We start from the raw sequence: 23,566 nt of genomic DNA, 5'->3' as shown, positions 1-23,566 counted from the left end.
ATTTTTATATTCAACTAAGTTCAACACGTATCCAGAGCCAGATGTTTAAATATTCTTTCTAAAAGTTTGAAAATATTTATCTTCCTTGATACTTACTACTCTTTCTGCTTTCTCTCATATTGAAAGAGACTTTCTTTTAAATGATCACATTCATTCATTAGCTTCTTATTTTTCTCTTCTAGCATGAGGTCTTTCTTTCCACTCTCAATAAAGCCTCTTTGGATATTAGTTACTATCTCTTTATGATCCTCTTTCTGATGAACATCATCTAGTTGCTGTTCAATGCACGGATTTTCATGTTGGAGTTGACATATCCTCTCTTCTACACAGCTCCACTTTCCAGTGGAATTATTCACTTTAGCTTCTGCATTTTCATACATCTCTTTCATTTCCTTTATTTGCTGCTGTGTTTGGCTTAGGTCGTTTGGAGAGTTTCTAAAGCCAATGACTTTTTTCTGAGAGTATCTCTTTTCTTACGGAACTTATCTTTTAAGGTATTGAATTTAATTTGCATCTTAGAAAGTTGTTCAGTAAGAAACTCATTCTTATCTTCTACTTCGGAAATATCAGAACTCATTTTTACTTGTATGGAAACATTTTGTGTTCACTCTAATGCAAGTTTTAGGTTTCTTTCTGTTTTCACACTTTCACTGTGTTTACTTATAGCAGCAGTCAGTCTAGACTGATGATTCAATTTCAGCTTCCAGTCTTTTGTTGCTTTCTTCTTCCTTCAACAGTTCGGAATTGAGCCTTGTATTCTCAGCTTTGAGATCATTAAGCTCTTGTTGATACCGGAATGCTGTTTTTGTTGTCAATTCCTCATTGAGTTTTATATAATTTTCAAGGGCAGCATTTGTTTTTTTCACAATTTTAACGTCCTTAAGATATTTATTGTCTTTTTCCAGGTTGTCATTTTTCATTGTGCATATTTCCTGTCTGAGTATAGCAATATCTGTCTTCAAAATGCAATTTTCATCCATCAGATCTTTCATTTCTTCGTGACTATGAAAATCCTAAATAAAACAAAAGAAAGTTTTAGCTAGTACTCAATAAAATAACATATCATGATTACCTCTGAAGTTAAAGAATAACCTGCACATCCATATACTAAAAAGGTTACTGTAAGTGGATATCCAACTGGAGAAAATGTTGAAACAAGACTTTGAACCTTATAGAACATAAGTTCCAAAAAGTTCAGAAATTTATTTAAAGTCAATGAATTTATAAAAGTAAACACACACACACACACGCACACCAGAGAATTTTTAAGAATTTCAAAATTGGAAAAGCCTTTCCCTGAATTACAACAAACTCAAAAGCATAAATTAAAGCATTAACAAATTTGACTAAATTAAAATATATCAAAAAATTGCATTTACACTTTGATATCTAACCCATACACCACCCTGTAGTAAGAACCTTACTTCACACGTATTTGGACAGATAAAATTTCCCAGAGTTACTACAGTTCTGTTTCGCTGATAACATTCTATTTCAATTTGACTCTTTTAACACTTTTATAGTCAGTTGTAAGAATTACATTTACTAAATCATAAATCTAGACATTATACTAGTCACTCCTATATACATTCATTGATGAACTCATCAAGTTACCACAATTTTGAAAAAGAAATGTTAAAAATATAAGCAAGCTACAGGATTTTCCCCAGGACTTCTGACTCTACTTCTAGTTCTCTGACAGATCACAGTTACTTCTGTGGTGTAAATGTATCAATAAGAAAGAAAACTTTTATTTCAAAACACCAATGTTAAATAAGATAAAATTTATAGAGCTCTTCTTAGAATATCATGAGATTATTTGTGATTGCAATAATTTGTTTCCTCTTTATAGTATTAGGTACAGTAATCAATATGAAATAGCGGGAAGTACAAGGAACAATTTTTCTGGGAAAAAATCTTTATCAATAGGTTATCACTAAGTATATATTATGGCATATTATTGTTTTCAAAAGCTCTTTGTAATAAAATAATATCCTATGTGGATGCCAAGATTTATAATAAATATCAATAATTGTACCTGTAAGTGTCATCATTCATTTTTTGAAAATGAGATAACATTTCTGGTTTGTTTTAGACCAAAATATTATATATTAAATCAAGAGGATATTATAAGTAACATTGATAAAATAAAGTTTAAAATATAGAATTTTTACCAAAGATTGATTTATCTGATTTGGAGTATTTCTTGTAGTCTTCAGTTTCATCTCTAGTGATTGAACAGTTGGTTCAAGTTGTTTTGCTTCAACTACTTTCTTATATTGTTTCTCTTTCCTTTCTTATTCTTCTCTATTTTTTTGTACAGCATATTAACATTTGTTTTTTCTTCACTTCCTTGTCTTAAGATGCATCTTCAGATAAAGACATTTATCTTAAAATTCATTTTGTTAAAAAACAAAGAGATCATCCTGTGATCTACCTCTGCAGATGCTCTTTATCATCCTAATAAAATTTCTATGTTCTGGATTATTTTTCCTTTGTAGTTCTCAGATATTTAATTTCTCACTTCAACATCTTCAAACGAATGTATATACTTGAAAAGTAGTAAGGAAAGAATATTCTGCTAAAGTTTTTGTTACTAGTCACTCTAGTATGTATTATAAAGAAGGATACTGGAAATAATTCAGTATAGTTAGAAGTTCAAAATTACCTTTTCAAATCACACAGTCATAATTACTCCCCGATTAGAAAAGATCATTTACAATCAACTAAATTTTTAAAGTTACTATTTATTGACAAGCGTATAAGTTCACTAGAAATAAAGTTTCATCTCTATGAAATATTGTAGGTGTCTCTCCAAATGATTTACAAAGTAAGATGTCTCTCACACAAACTATATCTGCAGATGATTGTCATCTTAAACTAGGCTAAAGAGTCTAACATCTGTCACCCCACACTTTTTATAATTCTTAATACTTCCAATTCACCTTCTTATTTCATATATTTTATATATTTATTAAGCTATTGTTCATTATGCGTAATATATAATTAATGCCCTTAATAAGTGTGTGTATGTTTACACAAGTTATGTTTTCCTGTGAAATCTAGTCCCAGAAGTGGAGTTGTTGAGTTAAAGGGATGTCAGGTTATTTGAAATTTTGATACACAGCACTAAGTTACCCTTCAGAAATAATTTACCAATTTCATATACCAACAGTGTATGAGAATGCCTTTTTCCTCACATTTTCAATGGTAGTAATTACTTTTTCAATATCATCATGACTTTACAAAATATATCTTATTTTATGTTAATTTGCATTTTTCTGATTACCAGGCAGGGCTAAATATCCCTGGTAAAACTATAAAACTTGTTAATCATAAGGAACATTTGTCAAATTTTGAATTAGTTTATAGCACAATGACAATTATCTGCTGAGAAATACTGCTATAGGTGGCCAGGCACGGTGGCTCACTCCTGTAAACCCAGCACTTTGGGAGGCCGAGGCGGGCAGAACACCTGAGGTCAGGAGTTCGAGACAAGCCTGGATAACATGGTGAAACCTCATTTCTACTAAAAATACAAAAAATTAGCTGGGCATGGTGGCACATGTCTGTAATCTCAGCTACTAGGGAGGCTGAGTCAGGAGAATCACTTGAACCCGTATGCATAGGTTGCAGTGAGGTGAGAACACACCGTTGCACTCCAGCTTGGGCAACAAGAGAGAAACTCCATCTCAGAAAAAAACAAACAAACAAAAAACAAACAAAAACACACTGCTGTAGGCTTACTTACCTATCATGCTCTTCCTTCAGTTTCTTGGGAAATTGCTGAGGATACGTTTTCCCAACCTTTCTTTGTTTGGTTAATCTGTCAGCAGCAGAAGATGTACTATGACATACATTTTCTGATAGTTATATTTTTTCACTTTTGTTTGTATTATTTCCTTCTTTGACCTTTAATAAAAGTAATATGAATAATAATTATTATTTTATTCAATAAAAAAACGTTTTCCCTGATTTTTTCACTTGATTCAAGTTAACTATCACCATTTTAATAATAAAAGTATTTTGTGCTTACTTTAATTTTATCATTATACATAATAATTATAAGATACTTATCATTTTATCATTGAAATTTTTGTCAAGTCTGCTCATTTCTGTTTGAGTGAATGGAATAATTTTCCAAAATTTCAAAAAGGACTCTTCTCCATTTTGTGCTTTTATTCGCATCCACTCTTTGCTATCTGATATAAATGTTTATGCTATCTGACTGGCAGAAACAGAGAAATAAAAAGACACAGCCATAATATATATCTTCTGTCATTGCCACCTGGATTTTACATGAAATAGCCAGATTAAGAGGATGTGACCTTGTAGGCCTTCAGGAAGAGTAAAGAAGTTTTCCCTTTTCTGCACTGAGCTATTCTTTTCCCCACTGCCTTTTATCTCTTTTTTTTTTTTTTTGGATCCTGGGATATCAAAAAAGTGAAAGTTCTCCCTGAACTATGGGAACCAATGTTTGCCACAACACAAGAAGCAGAGTGAAACTGCTGAGTTTCTAGTGCAGAATTCTGGAAAATGAGATGCTTCCCAGATTTCACATTCAATTACCACAAACATTTATAGGTGGAAAACATACAGTACAGTTATCTACTTTAGCCCCATTATCTACTGAAAATGGGAGTCAAACCAACCAAGACATGTGAAATGTTTCATCCAGAGCTCTTGAGGTGGCATTCCCTAGCATTTCACGGCACCAAATAACATGATACAATTCCATATTGCTGAATGACATAAATTACCAGATAAATTTATCAAATTAGTCAGATATATTAAAAGTCTAACTTGAGCAAAGCAATTTAACACCTCAGAGGGTGGAAAAAGGCCTCATCTGCTTTTACTTTGAAAGAAGAAAATCTCTAGATTTTTGTCTATCTTTAGAGCACAATGTACAGAATTCAACTTTCTACTAAAGAGTCAAAGGCTAAATTTTTAGCTAAGAAATTATGCTTCTTTCTTATATGATAAAAATCATACATGCCAAAACTTACCATACTTTATTAAACAACATAATGTAAGGTCTGATTCAACAGAAATATTGGAGTGGTGATTTTTTAAAATATGTGGAAGTATATATTTGTTTTCAAAATATTGGAAATAACCATGATGGAACTATAAATTCAAACAGTTTGAGCTAAGCAGATAAACTGGCGTGCATGAAAACACATTAAACAGACTCATTTGGCTGGGAATATTCATTGCAACTCTCAAGGCTAGATGTGTTTTTGTGGCTCATCTCAGTCATTGCTTCCCTCCCATTGTATTCCCATTCTATCATTAAATAAATGTAATTTATCTCTAAATGAATACAGAAAAAAGAATCTAGAATCTAAAGCTTATTTCTTTAGCAATTTCTTTATGTTGATCTGGTTCAGAAGGTCACATGGTATATGGCTGAATTAGTTTCCCAGCTCATAGGCCACTTGGAAGACTGAGAGTGAGACTTAGGTTGATTAATGAAGAAACATTATGAGAACATTCTCCAGAACCGTTGTTTAGATAGCAGGACTAATCTACTTTGACACATAATTACACATTTAGAAAACCCCGCTGTAACTGTACACATGAGATTTTCTTGAATAGAAAATTTGCCTAAATCAAATAATTGATAAAGAGAAAAAAGAAGCAGCAAGTGAACCTCTGTCTTTTTGAAGTTGGACTTTCTCTTTCTCCAAAGCCAGGAACTCTACTTGTAACATGCCTACCTCATTCTTTTTACTATTATTATACTTTAAGTTCTGGTACATGTGCACAATGTGCAGGTTTGTTACATATGTATACATGTGCTATGTTAGTGACCTTGGAATATCTTGCTGTAAGTCTTCTAGCTATATTTTTGATGTTCTCTCACTATGTGGCAAAGAATAACCCGCATTTTATAATTCAACATTCATGCTTTTGTAGTTATTAACACTGGGATTGTCATACAGCGGCTTCTGGAATAAGCACTGTGTTGGTTTTCTGTTTTTATAAGTATCTGTAGCAGCAGAAATACTGTGACTTTCTATCTGAATCATATGCTTCATTTCTTTGGAGTGGGTAAACCACAAATCAAAGAGACTTTCTGGATCTCTAGACTGAGACCAATGCCTAATGTCTAATTTCCAATTAGTGGTATTTGGGTTTATATATTTTTCCATTTGCATGTCAAACTCTTAATCATTTTTCATTTCAATCATAATTACTGGGTTCCTTACTTTTTCAGTTTCTATATCATAACAAAAATTTCCATCATCTGTGTTAGAAACAAGCTGTGTGTCTGGTTTGTTATCATTTTTATAGTCTGATTTATTTTATTTTAAATGAAGCTTAGAAGATGACTGGTAAGTGTATTTCAGGGACCTGGAGTGTGAATGGAATAAAAAGACATTTGACATGGGCTTCCTCTGTTCAGGCGCTGCCTGGACTGCCACAGAGCTAGACCCTCCAGATACATTTTTCTCCTCACAATCAGGGACACGATTCATCAGACTAGAGGGCACTCCTTTTTTGTTCATCCCTCTTTAGAGTTACCATGTAGGAGCTCTTCCTCAGGGCAAGCAGTAATTTTGGGGTTTTCAGCAATTTTACCAATATTCAGCTTGAACTTGTTTGTAATGAATTTTAAAGAAAGTCATGAATATATAGATTGATTCCCTTTATCACTGTTCTTACCCAGTTCTGGTTCTTGAGACTTTTTTTGGGAGGGGGCAGGTGCAAAATGGAAAACAAATTTGCTTGTTTTGTTTCTCAGATGTCTTTTCTGTCAGAGTGCATGTTTTAAAATTAGCCTTAATCAAGTATAAACAAAGAAATATTAGAAAATATTTAAAATTTAACTGTGAAACTTAATCTATGTGTTGCTACTCTTAAATTATGGGATTGTAACTAAAAAGTGAAAAATAATTTGCCTTGGCTTAACATAGGACAGAAACATGAACCAGCAAGCTGAACTCTCAGTGTCTGTTTGGACTAAACTTAATGCATTTGTGTAAAATCTACCAGAAATGAATTCAAAGATGATAGGTAGTATTATAAAAGCTTCCTCTCTTACGAAGACTTTACCTCAGCATACCAGAAAGAGTGAGCCCCTACAGTGCATGTTTATTTCTGAAGATTAACTAGAGCACTAGGCAAACACTAAATTATTAAGAGCTAAACTGAACACCAATAAGAAAGAGAAGCAAAATTTTAAATTCTAATTCAAATGATATACTATGATAGTGTTATGTATCTAGATAGAATTTCTGCTTATATCCACTTCTAATATATTTTAAGTTCCGGTAGTGATAGGGTTTGGATTTTTTAAATTTTAGTAATGTTTAGTATGTATTTATGTTGAAATAAAGTTATTGTTCACACCCTGACACCAAAGGTCCCATTCTGCAAGGTAGGATTCTCTTAATAGGCAACTGCATTGACTTTTATGACCCCATTCACTCCCTGAACACAGACACAGAAGTCAACCGGTGACCACAAAACAGAATAAATCTTTAACCTCGGCACTGGTGACCAGCAATATAAAACTGCAACATTTGAAGCACTGGCAATGATGACTCCTTTAACACTAGTTTAACTCAGTGGCCATTGGTGTTAAACTGTTCATAATTTCTATTCCTCAGTAATATGACCCAATACTTCATGTTACCTTGTGTATTATGAGTAAGGTTATATAAATAAAACAGCAAGATAATTCTGAAAATTTCTTGCCTCAGTTCCAAGGGTAAAGACAGCTATGAGTTAATAGAGATACTAAGAATTACAAAAATAACTAATAGTTACTAGAGATAGTAAGAATATCTTAAGTTTCATAACTGGTTAAGATGTTTTAAAAATTAAATATAAAATTATGATCTATTGGATTCTAAAGGTATAGTCTGAAAGGTCATGTCATTTGGACTATGCTTTGTTAGTAAAACAAAAAAAAAAACCTAATATTAAACAAGAACTTAAATTTTCATATACCTGTGATTGCTTCTTTTCACTTCTTTCACACCTTTCTTGCTCTTCCTCTAAAGCCACTGATAAGGTTTGTTCTGTAGACAAATTCATTGATTTAGTTCAAATGAACTAAGAAGAGTTAGATAAAGACTATAATCTTTATAAAAATAAATAGAGAATAACATTTCTTTGTATTTTATATTTTGAGAGTTTGAATGAAACAATGTTTACTGAAATATTTACTTCTGTAAGAAATACTTCTAATTATCCAAAACTTCAACAAACCACTTGGGGAGACACCAGATATCACCAGATTCAAGCCATGCAAAATCTCAGGGTCACTCACAAATTGTTCCACCCAACATAAGTCAACAAAACTGTTGGAAACAAAACAGATATTTGAAATACAGTCAAAATATACAATGTAATGCTTTACTATACTTCATAACAGTATCTTTTTAACAAGACATTAATTGAGTTGGCAGTTACTAATAATTTGCAAAATTATTGTTCTTTATACCTCAATTAGTGTGCACCCCATTTTTTACATCACAAATGTTTTCCCCTGCTATTCTGAAAAATTTATTTTCTTATTTTAAGACTCAGAAAGTAGGCTGGGCATAATAGCTCACATCTGTAATCCCAGCACTTTGGAAGGCCAAAATGGGAGAATTGCTCAAGGCCAAGAGTTTAAGACCAGCCTAGGAACCATAGGTAACCTTGACTCTACAAAAAATTAGACAGGTATGGTGGTATGTTCCTGTTGTCCCCTCTACTCAAGAAGCTTAGATGAGAAGATCCCTCGAGCCCAGGAGTCTGAGGTTTCAGTGAGTCTCAATCATGCCATTGCACTCCAATCCTGGGTGATAGAGTAAGAACTTGTCTCCAAAAAGAGGGAAAAAAAAAGGCTCAGAATGCTATGTGAAATCTTCCTTGATTCTAGCTATCTTTCTCCACACACACAGGTGTCTGCTTCGTTGGGGTCCCTTAGTACCTTGTCAATTTTTCTAGTGTCACTTTACCACCTGACCTGCACATCATGTCTTTACATGTTGACCCCCTTTGCTGCTAGACTGTAGAGGACAATCTTTTGAATCATCTTTGTATAAACAGTCTTAATTTTGCTAAATAATTACTTAGTGAGTTACTGCTAAGTGTTAGGCACTGGGGAATAAGGAAGGAAAATAGAAGCTGTCAGGGATGGCTTTCCTAAAGATCATCCATTAGCTGAGACTTAGAGAGTGAGGTTAGCCAGATTAAGCGTGGCAGAGGGCAGGAAAGGGTGAGCACATGCCAGGCAGCAACAAGAGAGGAAGAGAAGCCTCCAAGAGAGTATGTATTTCTCTGCAGAAGAGGAATGGTGAGGGGGCCATTACCAGCAGCTCAGTAATTCCAGAGAAAAAGGCAGATGGGGAAAGGGATACAGATGGAGATTTGGGCAGAAATCAGTTTCCTTTTCTTTTCTTTTTTGGGACAAGGTTATACTCTGTCTCCCAGACTGGAGGGCAGTGGCATGATCTCAGCTCACTGCAACCCAGCCTCCCAGGTTCAAGTAATTCTCCTGCCTCAGCCTCCTGAGTAGCTGAGATTACAGGAGCGTGCCACTACCACCTTGCTAATTTTTGTATTTTATTAGAGATGGGGTTTCACCTTGTTGGCCAGGCTGGTCTTGAACTCCTGACCTCAAATGATCCACTTGCCTCAGCCTCCCAAAGTGCTGGGATCACAGACATGAGCCACCATGCCCAACCCAGAAGTCAGTTTCTGAAATCCTTATATAAACCTTTAAGATGCTTGGACATTAGGTATTCAGGAGTGGTTCACGGATCTATTTGCATTAGGGATAATTCACTCTAAATACTGTGAGGAGCATAAAATTCTGAGGCATATAAATCAATGAACAAAGATAAAATGTAAGGCAATGTTGCAAAGATGATGCAGGCCTGAGGAGATGTTTTCAGAAATATTTAGGATATAGGTATCAGTGGCCATTATAAGAATGAATTTCTATTGAATAAATAAATGTATATATCTGGGTCCCTGGAGAAATACACTCTGCTCATTACTTTACAAATTTTATCAAATGAGAAGTAAAATAATATACATAAACTCTTTCAGTTACTTGTATTTACTTTACCCTTTTTCTGTTTCAGTTTTACTGTGCCAAGGAAATGCATTTGGGTTTTGTGGTGGTTGTTGTGGTTGTGGTTGTTTTTGTTTTTTGAGATGGAATTTCACTCTTCCTGCCCAGTCTGAAGTGCAGTGGTGTGATCTCAGCTCATGGCAACCTCTGCCTCCTGGGTTCAAGCAATTCTCCTGCCTCAGCCTCCCAAGTAGCTGGAATTACAGGCATGTGCCACCATGAACAGCTAATTTTGTGTTTTTAGTAGAGATGGGTTTCTCCATGTTGGTCAGGCTGGTCTCAAACTCCCAACCTCAGGTTATCTGCCTGCCTCAGCCTCCCAAAGTGCTGGGATTAGAGGCACTAGCCACCACACCCAGCAACATATAGGGATTTTGTTTTAAAAGTTCTGTTTCCTGGATCTACCAAGCTCATGAGAAAATAGAGCAAACAAGTCATTTGCATAGGTAAGAAACTTTGGATTTATAGCTTGTCCTCACTACTCTAGAAGATTATCATCATGTTTTGCAAAGCAAAATGTTAAACACAGACATAAGGGGAAAAAGAAATTAAAACTGTAGGGGTGGCTGAAAAAATATTGCATAATTTATTACTGTTGACCTCATCATATGACTGATTAAGGGCACTGAATTTAACTTGGATGTGAAGTAGACCTCATATTAGCTGCAGTTAATCAGTAGACCAGGCGTCCTAGCAGAATTAAATTTGATGCTCCTGTGTTATCTTTAAATGACACAGCTTTTCTGAAAACCCTTACTCATAGTGCGTGATTATCCATTAAGAAAAGGTGATGGAATATGTGAATATAGCTGAGGAGACACCACAAGGCAAATGCTCAGTGGTTCCCATTAATATTGGGAAAATCAACACTATAAAACAATAATACAAATTGTAATAAGGTGTAAAAGTTCTTTCTTCACTGAAGCAGTACCATGTTGTCCTCTACCCCACAAATGCACTACTCCCCCGTGTTCTAATGTATTTTAAAAGTCCTGTAATTGCTATTAACTCAGACAAGTTTACTTAACTTGTTCTAAGCTTCTGGTATTTACTACAGTTTACTTTCAATCACTCAACCATCTCTGTTATATATGTTGTTTTCCATGAGAAATTTGTTTATTAGTAATTAAGATTCTTCAGGGATAAGAAAATATTTGAATAACTAAGTTTGTGCATAAACACATTAAGGTCAAATACCCATGACATTATTGTGTGTTTCTGTGTACTAGAGACAAAAACTTCACAAAAATTTTTAATGAATATACGTTAAATTAAAAACTGCTTTCATTAAACTGAGATAATCTTCCCTCAATGCATGAATACCTTCAGAATTCACATAGACCAAAGAAATGTATAAAATATAATAGCCTTAAAAATCTTATTTGTAGCTGGCACAGTGGCTCCCACCTGTAATCCCAGCACATTGGCAAGCCGAGGTGGGCAGATCACCTGAGGTCAGGAGTTCAAGAGCAGCCTGGCCAACCTGGTGAAACCTCATCTCTACTAAAAATAGAAAAATTAGCAGGGTATGGTAGCATGTGCATGTAGTATCAGCTACTCAAGGGGCTGAGGCAGGAGAATTGCTTGAACCCGAGAGGCAGAGGTGGTAATGAGCCAAGACTGAGCCACTGCACTCCAGCCTTGGTGACAGAGCAAGACTCTGTCTCAAAAACACAAACAAACAAAAAACCTAATTGTTCCCATATAAGTCTATGTTCATACAAGATCTCAAGAGTACACAACACCGTGAGACAGGACAGACATATATTTTAAAAGTTATATTCCTGGTTTCTGTAAAAATAAAATAGTTGAATTTAAGCTTTCAAGACAAGTCAACGAAAAGAGCAAAAAATGCAAAAGTGAAACTCGAAAGGTCATTTTCCCATCAAGGGCTCATGATCACTGGACATTCACAAACTATACTGTTCAAAACATTAGATCTGAATTTTGATCCGAGTATCCCTTTAGTAGCAGTTTCATTCAAGGATGTCCAAGAGGTAAAATAAGACAATATCATTTGCTATTTTCAGTTTTCTTTTCTGAGAACAGCCCAGCATTCTTCTTCAGAGAAATGAATTGTCCTAACTTCATAGGCTAAAGTCTCATGAGTCATAGTTCTAAGGGCATTAATAAAATATGGTGATGCATGCTTGTATTCTGAACTTTTCAGGTTTAAACTCTCATATAGTAAATGCTAATAGGTACAAACCAATTGAAGAAAAGCCTTCTTAATCTGACATTATTTTTCTTTTTATTTCTTCATTTATCAGCAACAGGAGAGTCTAACTAAATGTGGTAAAGTGGTATGAGGGAATACAATGAACGGTGTAAAATGAATTAAACCAGAGATAATCACACCAATGTGGGTACGAGTGGAAAATATAATACAAAACACACCAAAGAAAGTGGCAGAAAGGTATATAAAGTGTATAACCACTCACATACCATTTTAGGACACAAAAAATTCTGCATATTATTTCTGAGCATCACAATGTAGTTAAAGATTTCAAAAGGGCATTGAAATGAAAAACAACCAACTTATGATGTTGGTAGCCTCTATGCAATCATGTTTTGAAAACTTTAACACCAAAAAGGCTCAAAATCACCATTTTAAAAGACTGTGTCTACCAGTCATAAATGAATCATTACTTTCGTCATTTGTAATAGTCAAAGATGCCACAAGTGCACGCATACACACGTCTATATATACACCTACACACACAGTCTTGCTCATTAGAACATCTGATAGGCTTCAGATCATCAGTGTAATAACACTAGCAGCAAGCCTCTGAAGTTAAAACAGAAACTGACACTTTAATAAGTAAAGCTTTCCTCTAGGTAAAGATCGGAACTCCAACTAGCACTTAACTCACTGGAAATATCTTAAGAGTCTCAAAATTCACTGCTTTGAATCCCTGACAAGTATAAAAATTTTATACTGTAAACTTCATGCTATTCAAAACATTAAAACAGAAACATCTGACTTAAAGCTTACATTTTTAAAATCTTTTTTATGCTTCTAAATTTGTTTTTATTCAAATATGGATACCAACAATAACATTTATGTCAATGCCTTCTATTCAATATTGAACAAATAGAATTAGGAATAAGAATAATATGAGTACATCCAATCATTGAATGTACTTTATTTCCAGTATTCCATTAAATGTACCTGCTCTCAATGTCTGTACATTCTTTCTTTGTACTGCTCCTTTCACAGCAGGATCTTCCACTTCAGTGCTAGGCTGGATGGGTTTTAAAAGAAAACGATTCATAAATCATATATATTTTATACAACATGGAGTTTGTGATTCAAAAATATACATAATTAATTACCTTCAAGGAAGGATGTTTTGCAGGAGGCCCTACAGAGCAAAGGGGATATGTCATCAATTATATGTAAGTATGACAGGGCCAACCAAACATTCATGCAGTGTTACTGTCGAGCTGAATTCTCAGGCCTGGCTATAAAATAATTACTTAAGGTTTTGAGGGTTCTTCTTGGCTTCTACTTTTCATTGCCTAGGACAGCAACATGACAGAAACACAATGAGGAAAATAGGAATATAGGATTCCCAAAATGCACAGTTTACATTTCAGTAGTGAGATTATGTTTCAAATGCCTATACTTAAAATAGAAAAGCATTGATATAACCGTGAACACGTGGACTGATGAGGAGAAAAGGGACCATTAAACAGAGGGGTAAATCAAACCTGAGAGAATCAATGTCAAAGCTGATGGTGAATGTACAGAGAATTTTAACTCCACACACCAGAGGCATTGCTGCCAGCACAGCACAAATAAATTCCCCTTGTCTTGTCACTGAGGAAATACGCAGTTGGGATGACAGTTCAGGTGAATGTGTGATTCACCTCTCATCAAAGAAAGGGTTCTACATTGATCAGCTAGGATACACACTTATGAAATAACAGCTAATCAAACTACTCATTTTTCCCATGATCACATGGGCTACTGCAGCACCTACATTTCTCCTATCCCCTCATTTGGCCTTGAATTAGAGCTCCTTGATCCACGCATGCAAGGTGGTCCATAAAACACATCAAATAAACCATGTCAAATAAGCTTCTGATATCAAAATATTTATCAAAAAAGAAAACATTGAATGACCACAGACTTGCTGGATATTAATACATATTTATATTTCAAAATCAGTGCAGTATTTATTGAAAATGATAATTTTGGTTTTCATGGAATGAATTTTATGATTACTTCTAAAATTAACTAAGTTTGGTATATTATCTTACACTGTAAAGGACTTTTATAAAACAGCTATCATATCAAAGAACTGGCTGTCTCAAAAAAATTTCGCCAAAGCATCTATATGCAACTTAATCATATCTTATTCACTCATGTCAGTGAAACTTCTCTCCCTGAGGCCTGACAGTTATCAAGTGAAATGAGCTGCTGTGGTTTACCCCAACTCTAGCACTCCCTCCTGTCTCCAGTACTCTCCACAGCAATAACCTCTTTTGTGAGACTGGGCATATGCTGAAGAAACTGGAAGTGAGTTGTCTCAAGTTTACTTGGCTTTAACTCCCAAGACCCCAGCAAATGTCTTTCTTTCCTCCTTTTGTGTCCTTTCGCCATCCCTCTTCCTTTGAAAAAATGATTATCAGACTGTCATCCTGATGCTTCCCTTCCTAACTGCTTTTTATGGATGATTGTGACCACTTTTTTCATCTGTATTCAGCAGTAGTATACACCTGTAATCTCTCTTTTTTCATCTCATTTTCCTTCTCCTGTGGCTAGAATCATGCTCAGAAATAAAAGGAAATTAAAGCTTTCCCTGGATTCTGTTATTTTTTAAATTGCTCTCCAGTGGTTCTTTTTCCAGATTTCTCTAAAGGAAGGCTATTCCCTTGCTATTCAGAGCTGTGTCCAAGGACCAGCACAAACATCACCTGAGTGCTCATGAGAAATGCAGACTCCAATACCTGCTGAGTCAGCATGTGCACTTTCCAGAAGCTCCTCAACGAATTCATGACAATTTGAATGCCCTGTTCTACACTGGTGTGCTTCCATATTGGTTTACCCTAATTGGCCTTTTTGGCCTAGCCTCAACTTCTTTCCTATTATGTCCCTGAATTTAATAGTACGTTATAAGCCATAATGTTTCTAATGAACTTTTAATCAGGCAAAGTTTCTCTAATTAATTTCTTCCCAATAAATCACCCAACACTATTCTTTTCAATTATGTTAATATGATACTATCCTATGAAGTTACAACATTTTCTATAAAAACAAATTATAGCCATACATGGCTGACCATTTACGGTGATGTTCATCTATGGTAGATAAAATACAGGTCTGCATGGTAAAGTACCTCAATCCTTAATGCCTCCCCAGTAGCGAGAATGACAGCAAGAGAAGGAAAATGTTACTGTAATTATATGACACATTTTGGTACTGGAAGCTCACTTTATCTTCCTTCCTATTTCTAACACCCTGTTCTTCCTTCTTCTACAGATCAATTTGACTTTACGACCCTCCATTACATACATCCACTTTTTTTTTATTTATTCCATGTACACTCTGCCCTCCTCATTCTTTCTTTCTCTTTTATTCATTTCCTCTTCCCTCTCTCCTGACTTGCCTCAGGTCTTAGGGTATGTTAAAATGGAACTCATAACTCAGCTCCTTTAGTGGTACTTCCAATAGAATCAACTGCTGACCCTTGGTTAGAGACACCACTTATCACCATTTCATTTCTCTTTTACTTATGATACAGTTAATAGGACATTTTCTTTAGCTATTAAACTCTATTAGTGCTCATATTTTAAAAGAAACATTCCATCAATGCCTTTTTTTTTTTTTTGATATGGAGTCTCACTCTGTCACCCAGGCTGGAGTGCAGTGGCACGATCTCCGCTCACTGCAAGCTCCACCTCCCAGGTTCACACCATCCTCCTGCCTCAGCCTCCCGAGTTACTGGGACTACAGGCACCCGCCACCATGCCCGGCTAATTTTTCGTGTTTTTAGTAGAGATGGGGTTTCACCATGTTAGCCAGGATGGTCTTGATCTCCTGACCTCATTACCCGCCCACCTCGAGCTCCCAAAGTGCTGGAATTACAGGCGTGAGCCACCGCGCCTGGTCTCCATCAAATGACTTTTTAAATAAAATACGGTTCTCACCTTTTCCTTTTCCATTGACTATTCTGTTTCCTTTTTCATGAGAAGGTCCACGTAAAAGCTCTGACACTTTCTCGGGGACACACAGCTAAGGTAATATCAAGAATTAGTTTCCATTTAAAATTATAATGAGTTGCATCAAGAGTTTCTTATCAATCCCTTTTTATGAAACTGGGTCTCACTCTGTCAACCGAGGGCTAGAATGCAGGGGCCTGATTATGGCTCACTGTGGTCTCAAACTCCTGACCTCAAGCAATCTTCCCACCTCAACTTCCTGAATAGCTGGAACTACAGGTGCATACCATCATGTCATGCTAATGTTTTTATTGTTATCTTTGTAGAGACAAGGCCTCATTATACCTCCCAGGCTGGTCTCAAGCTCCTGGGCTCAAGCAAATCTTCCACTTCTGCCTCCCAAAATGTTGAGATAAGCAGTGTGCACCACCACACCCAGCCCTAATCAATTTCTTTAAATCAATCTCAATGTTGCCCAGGCATGGTGGCTCACACCTGTAATCTCAGCACTTTGCAAGGCCAAGGTGGGTGGATTGCTTGAGTTCAGGAGTTGGAGACCAGCCTGGGCAACATAATGAGAACACATCTCTACACAAAAAATACCAAAAGGAGTCAGGCATGATGGTGTGTGCCTGTAGTCCCAGCTGCTTGGGAAGCTGATGTGGGAGAATCACTTGAGCCTGAGAGGTGGATACAGCAGTGAGCCAAGATCATGCCACTACACTGCAGCATGGACAACAGAGCAAGACCCTGCCTCCCCAAAAATTTCAATTTAACATGTGAGAACAAAGAGAGATACAAACAAAAAACAAGCATAATTTGTCAATGAAGTATGAGCTTAAGCCAAGAAAGAAAACGAAAACCATGAAGTACAATAAAGTACATGGGGAAATAGATCTATAACAGAGCCTTCAGTCTTTCATAACTCTGATAATACTAATTAATATTTATGCTGCAATTAGTTTTTTGTAAGTACTTCTGTGATAGTGTTTCTTACTATAAGACATTCAATTAGCTAAATATGGTCATCTACCATTACCTGAAAGAACATTATTATAACAGAGAGAGAAAACTGGAACTTTCCATCAACTTTCCACCCAGAAAAAGAATTGGTCACCAGAATTCTAAAGAGTAATGTATGGCAGACACATGAAAAAATGCTCATCATCACTGGCCATCAGAGAAATGCAAATCGAAACCACTATGAGATATCATTTCACACCAGTTAGAATGGCAATCATTAAAAAGTCAGGAAACAACAGGTGCTGGAGAGGATGTGGAGAAATAGGAACACTTTTACACTGTTGGTGGGACTGTAAACTAGTTCAACCGTTGTGGAAGACAGTGTGGAGATTCCTCAAGGATCAAGAATTAGAAATACCATTTGATCCAGCCATCCCATTACTGGATATATATATGCAAAGGATTATAAATCATGCTGCTATAAAGACACATGCACATGTATGTTTATTGTGGCACTATTCACAATAGCAAAGACTTGGAACCAACCCATATGCCCATCAATGATAGACTGGATTAAGAAAATGTGGCACTTACACACCACGGAATACTATGCAGCATAAAAAATGATGAGTTCATGTCCTTTGTAGGGACATGGATGAAGCTGGAAACCATCATTCTGAGCAAACTGTTGCAAGGACAGAAAACCAAACACCACATGTTCTCACTCATAGGTGGGAACTGAACAATGAGAACACTTGGACACAGGATGGGGAACATCACACACCAGGGCCTGTCATGGGGTGGGGGGAGAGGGGAGGAATAGCATTAGGAGATATACCTAATATAAATGACGAGTTAATGGGTGCAGCACACCAACATGGCACATGTATACATATTTAACAAACCTGCACGTTGTGCACATGTACCCTAGAACTTAAAGTATAATAATAATAATAAAGAGTAATGTATGGCTTGAAATGGTATATTTAATGGAAAATGAGTTGGTTCTAATAAAAAGCTTAAGAAATGTTAATCTAAAATCTCAATGTTAAGATTCCAGTTGAATGATACTAGAAAATATATTGTAACCCTCTTTGCTACCGATGACCTATTTCTATTTTATTTCCTTTTTAATTATGGCATAATTTCTCAACATAACATGTCAAAACTTATACACCCTTAAATATTAAAAAATAATACAATGTAAGCAATATTTTAAATACAATATTTAATGATTAGATACATTAGGTTTATTATATTACTTATAACATTCCATTACATAAAAATTAATTTGTTTATTTATTCAGATTAAACAACTATTAAGGCTGAATATCTCATGTCTGTAACCCCAGCACTTTGAGAGGCTGAGGCGAGCAGAACACTTGAGCCCAACAGTTAAAGAAGAGCCTGGACAACAAGGCAAAACCCTATCTCTACAAAACTCAGCCCAGCATGGTGACACCGCTCTGTGGTGACATAGCTCTATTGTTTCAACTACTTGGATGGCTCAGGTGTGAGGATCACCTGAGCCTAGGAAATGGAGATCGGAGTGAGCCAAGATCTCACCAGTGCCCTCCAGCCTGGGTGACAAAGTGAAACCCCATCTCAAAAAACAACAAGTAAAATGCTTCTTACATGTAAGACTGTATTCTAGGTACTCCAGGATACACACAAATATGTTTACTGACCTCCAGTAGCTTATGGTATGCAGGAGCTTCCAATGATTATTTAAAAAACTAAATAGAAAACCTTCTGACATTCAAACTTTCAGAATATGATATAAGGACTTTGAGTGGTTATTTTATTTTATTTTATTTTTTAAGATGTAGTCTTGCTCTGTCACCCAGCCTACAGTGCAATGGTGCGATCTTGGCTCACTGCAATCTTTGCCTCCTGGGTTCAAGCGATTCTTCTGCCTTGGCCTCCTGAGCAACTGGGATTACAGGCATGCACTATCATGCCTGGATAATTTTTGTGCTTTTTTTTTTTTTTAGAGACAGGTTTTCACCATGTTGGCCAGGCTGATCTTGAACTCCTGACCTCAGGTGATCTACCCACCTCGGCCTCCAAAAGTGCTGGGATTACAGGTGTGAGCCACCACGCCTGGCCAAGTAAATATTTTAAATATACTACAATGACAAAATTATGATGATAAAGACTTACCATATTGGTATTAAGAGTCTCTGCTTCTAGAACTGGTTATTTGCAGGAAAATACATGTTATTCAATTAGATGAAGTGTTTTATATAAACTCTTCATGGACAACTCATAAATCACATAAAAATCCCTTTGCAATACAAATCTTGAGAACATAAATTTAAATTTCTACATTTCCACAACTTATATTTTTAAATCAGATACAATGTTGCCCAGGCTGTTCTCAAACTCCTGTGTTCAAGCAATCTTACTGTCTCAAACTCCCAAGTAGTGGGTACTACAGATGTACACCACCAAACTCAGCTATTTTTCTACAATTTTTAATACTTTTTAAGTCTCACTACAGAACCAATAATATAAGTAGAGAAACAATCTCTCCTAAAAACTATATGACACCAAAATGATAAGTTTCCAAGAACAAAAGCTATATGCTATGTGCTGAATATTTCTGCCACTAAAAATTACCAGGAGGATTCCATGATTACTGCAAACAATTTGATCCACTGAAGATTTATACAGGAATAAATATTAAGAAAGTCACACTCATATGATTTAAAAGTCAAAGTATTAGTATTTATCCAAATAAACTTTAACCAAATTTCATATTTCCTCTATTGGAGAAAGCATTTCCTAATGTGATTTTCCTGTGACTACTTATTTTCCAGTTCATTTATTTTTCAGCTCCCACCTTGTCACAGTACTTACCAATCTTTATTAGTTACCAAAGTTAAACACATTTTTTGAATCAACTAGCCATGTGTACGTTTTTCTCTGACCAGCTTTCCATTACCACCATAAAACAATGATAGGTAAACCACTGCTAAATTTGAAAAGTAAATACTATGCAAAACTACACTCAGAGTGAGAAGATTAATTTTACAAGAGACCACTTTACCTTAGTAGCAACACTCAAGTCTTCATCATCCAACGTAGGCAATGAATCCACACACAGTTCATGGAAAATGCTTGAGAGCAAAAATACACAATGAAAATGAGAAAGTTGATTTCTTTACAATTTTTTTAACTGCCAGTTTATATCCAGCTTCCCCCTCAAATAAAGGAAAACATAATCTGGGAAAGGTCAGTGATCTATATATTAAATTATGATTCTTGATATAATTAAAATATGTCCTCTGTTCTAAAAATAGATTTTAGTTACCTATTTCTACCTCTACCTGTCTAAATCTATCAAATATTCAATGAAAACTAACCTTGAGGTTTATAACAAATAGTGACAGTCAATATATTGGCAGAGCCTGACAATAATGTGCCCTCAAAAATTATCTGTCCTGAAGCTGAACTTAAAATTCGATTCATGGATGACATAAATTTTGTTCCCTAAACTGGAATAAAACTGATGACCTAAAACAAGGTAGAAAGATCCACTGTCTCTTTTCCGTGATCTGTCTCTGGATAAAAGACTAATCTACATCACTTCAAAATGGTAGTCTTGATTCCTCAGCATGGATCCAACTTAGGAAGGTCCTATTGCTTTCCTTTACCCTAAATTGGTACAGGAAAGCCCCCACAATATTTGAAATGTATGAAAGCTAAATGTACAGAAGTCAAATAGCAAAGGTGTATGTTCTTATTGAGAATACTTTTCCCAGAAAGATTAAAATATTAACAACTATAAAATCGCATTATTTTCACTCTATAGGTCCTACCTTATTCAGGTCTACATGAACTAGCAAGCCCTTAAAAATTTTCATAGGCACTCAGACACCCAAGGAGAGAGACTGCCAGAAAAGAAACAGAGTCATGATAGTTGTACCTCTATTTCCCTAGGTACTATCTAAGTATATTTCTTCCTATGGACACCCACTTCCAGATTCTACTTCTGCAGGGTTCCACAGAAGTCTCCAATCTTCAAATCTTCAGTGTATGAAAGCACAGATTCCTGAAAGAATGGCCTCAAATGACCAGGAGTAGGAGCTCTCTATATCCCTGCTCCTGAAAAACAAGCTAACTGGAGTCTCCATCACCTGCCACCAGCTATACACACTACCAACTACCCAACTGAACTCCATGACTGATTTGCCAGCTAATCATGCCCCTGACCCAGCCCACATGGACATGGGAAGGACATCAGTGAACTGTGAAAAGAGGCAGAGGTGAGGAGACACCTGCCCTGTGCCACACATCTATGTAATTCCGCAATTTCCAGCCCCTTAGTACTCCAGGGGCTCTAAGCCACTCCTTTGTAAGTCAGGATGGAAGTAGATGACACCACATTTCTATCTGCTCTGGACATTCTTCCCAGTGTCTCAAAATGTTTTGGCATCTTTCAGTAAAAATCTTCAAGTTTGTCAGTCCTTGATTAAAAAAAAAAGCAGCAAAATTTTTAGAGCTCCCTTGAACCTTCTATTTTAATGTGCCTTTGTAGATAATTCCCAACATCTTGTGTCCTTCATTTTTATAATTTATCTTTATCAAACTTGTCATAAACCCCAATACTTTGATCTCTTGTAGAAGAGTCCGTACTCCTATCCATTCCAGTGTTGTTTATCTTCAAACTTGGACTTCCCCTGCTCATTCCATTCTTATCTACTTCCATTGGGTTCACCAGCTAATTCCATTCTCATTCTATCCACAGACTCACTCCCGTTTGTATTATTAAAACACACGCCAATAGGACATAAAAAGAAGCAAGAGTACTGGGCTTTACTATGAGTTCAAATCTCATTTCTGCCAATTCCTATGTCTAAAAAAAAAAAGCTTCCTAATCTCTTTGACCCTCACATTCTCTATCTAGAGAATCACTTGACCAGAATGTTCAACGCAGATAAAAATACTAGAAGGTATTTTAATTCATTCCAAGATTCCTTAAAATTCTGTAATTCTATGTCTTCTTGATTCTGTCTATAGAAAAACTTGGAATACATAGGCAGCAGAGTTTGAAAAAATAATAGAACAAAAGAAACACCAAGAAAAACAGAGAAGAAAGTTTTAAAAAATGAAGACAAGATTATATAAAAGTCATGGAAAAAGCAACAAGACTAAACAATGTATTATGGAAGTAAGCAGAAATACTTGCCTAAATGGAAAACCAAACTGGGAAGTCAAATAATTTGTCTCTAAGACTTGCCTAAACTTGCTTTGGTAAAACTTACAGTCCTATGGCCCAAGCTAAGTCAGATCTGCCCTAGAGCCTTTGAAGGTAAAAATAAGATACTGGTTACCACTGAAATCGTCAAATTTATTAGGACTAACCACATTCTAACAATAAACTTAAATGAGAGTTCAAGGTATTTAAACTCTCATTAATTTAGAAGTTAATCAAATTAATGAATCCGATTGATCTGATTGAGACCTATACTTTGATCCAAGGGCTGCACAGATATCTATCAATCTATGCTGAGGAGCAAGAGAAAGGACTTGGAAGGCAGGCAGGCTGATGGTCAAACTGTAGGCCAGCTACTTTGTTAACTATGGGATCATGAGGCAATTAATCAGCTCTAATTCATAGTTGTTTATTTAAGAGTAGGTTATAGGAACACAGATGTTATGATGGCTTTATGAGATGATAAATGCATAGAATATATTAGCATGTCTAGCCCAGAATACAACACTCAACAGATATTAGTTTCTTCCGTCTGTATTTTCTTAGTTAACATAATTTTTTAAATCTATGAAATCTTACCTGAGTGCAGATTCATCAGAAATTCCAACATCTATTAAAGAAAAAGGTAAAATGCATTTTAAATCAATAATAAATGTACAGAATATTAAAATCATAAGAATGCACAGTGATGCATGCCTCTAATCCAAACTACTTGGGAGGATGAGGCAGGAGGATCACTTGAGGAGCCCAGAAGTTTGAGACCAGCTTGGGAAACATAGTAAGACTCTACCTTCATAAAAAAAATTGTGCACACTTGTGTGTATGCTTTAGATCCTGTTTTTTTTTGTTGTTGTTGCTGTTGTTGTTGTTTTGGTTTGGTTTGTTTTTTAAAGCATAAGACTGACGCTTTGTTACAAAGCATTCCTTTGGGAGCATGCCTGGGACCTTATTAGAATTAACATTCATTATATGTATTGGTAGGTAATTAATGCAGTAAGAACTCTTCCCTCTGTATTTATTAGATGCAAAGAAGAATAAATTTATTAAAATTTGGTATCTACAAGTGAACTGCAGTATACAAGTCATCCTAGCCAAAGCCTATGAGATTGAGTAAAAATGGTATTGTTAGCAGA

The 23,566-nt window shown here is 35.6% G+C and overlaps 1 pseudogene; it reads right to left on the bottom strand.

The window, feature by feature from the left end:
• Positions 1-45: 45 nt before the first annotated feature.
• Positions 46-23,167, bottom strand: LOC117978398 (putative ankyrin repeat domain-containing protein 20A2; annotated as a pseudogene).
• Between the last annotated feature and the right edge of the window lie 399 nt (positions 23,168-23,566).

Source organism: Pan paniscus, chromosome 15 (genome assembly GCF_029289425.2).
Source record: "Pan paniscus chromosome 15, NHGRI_mPanPan1-v2.0_pri, whole genome shotgun sequence".
Classification (NCBI taxonomy): Eukaryota; Metazoa; Chordata; class Mammalia; order Primates; family Hominidae; genus Pan; species Pan paniscus.
Note: the sequence above shows the minus strand (reverse complement) of the source record. Positions and strands in the feature narration are given on the sequence as shown.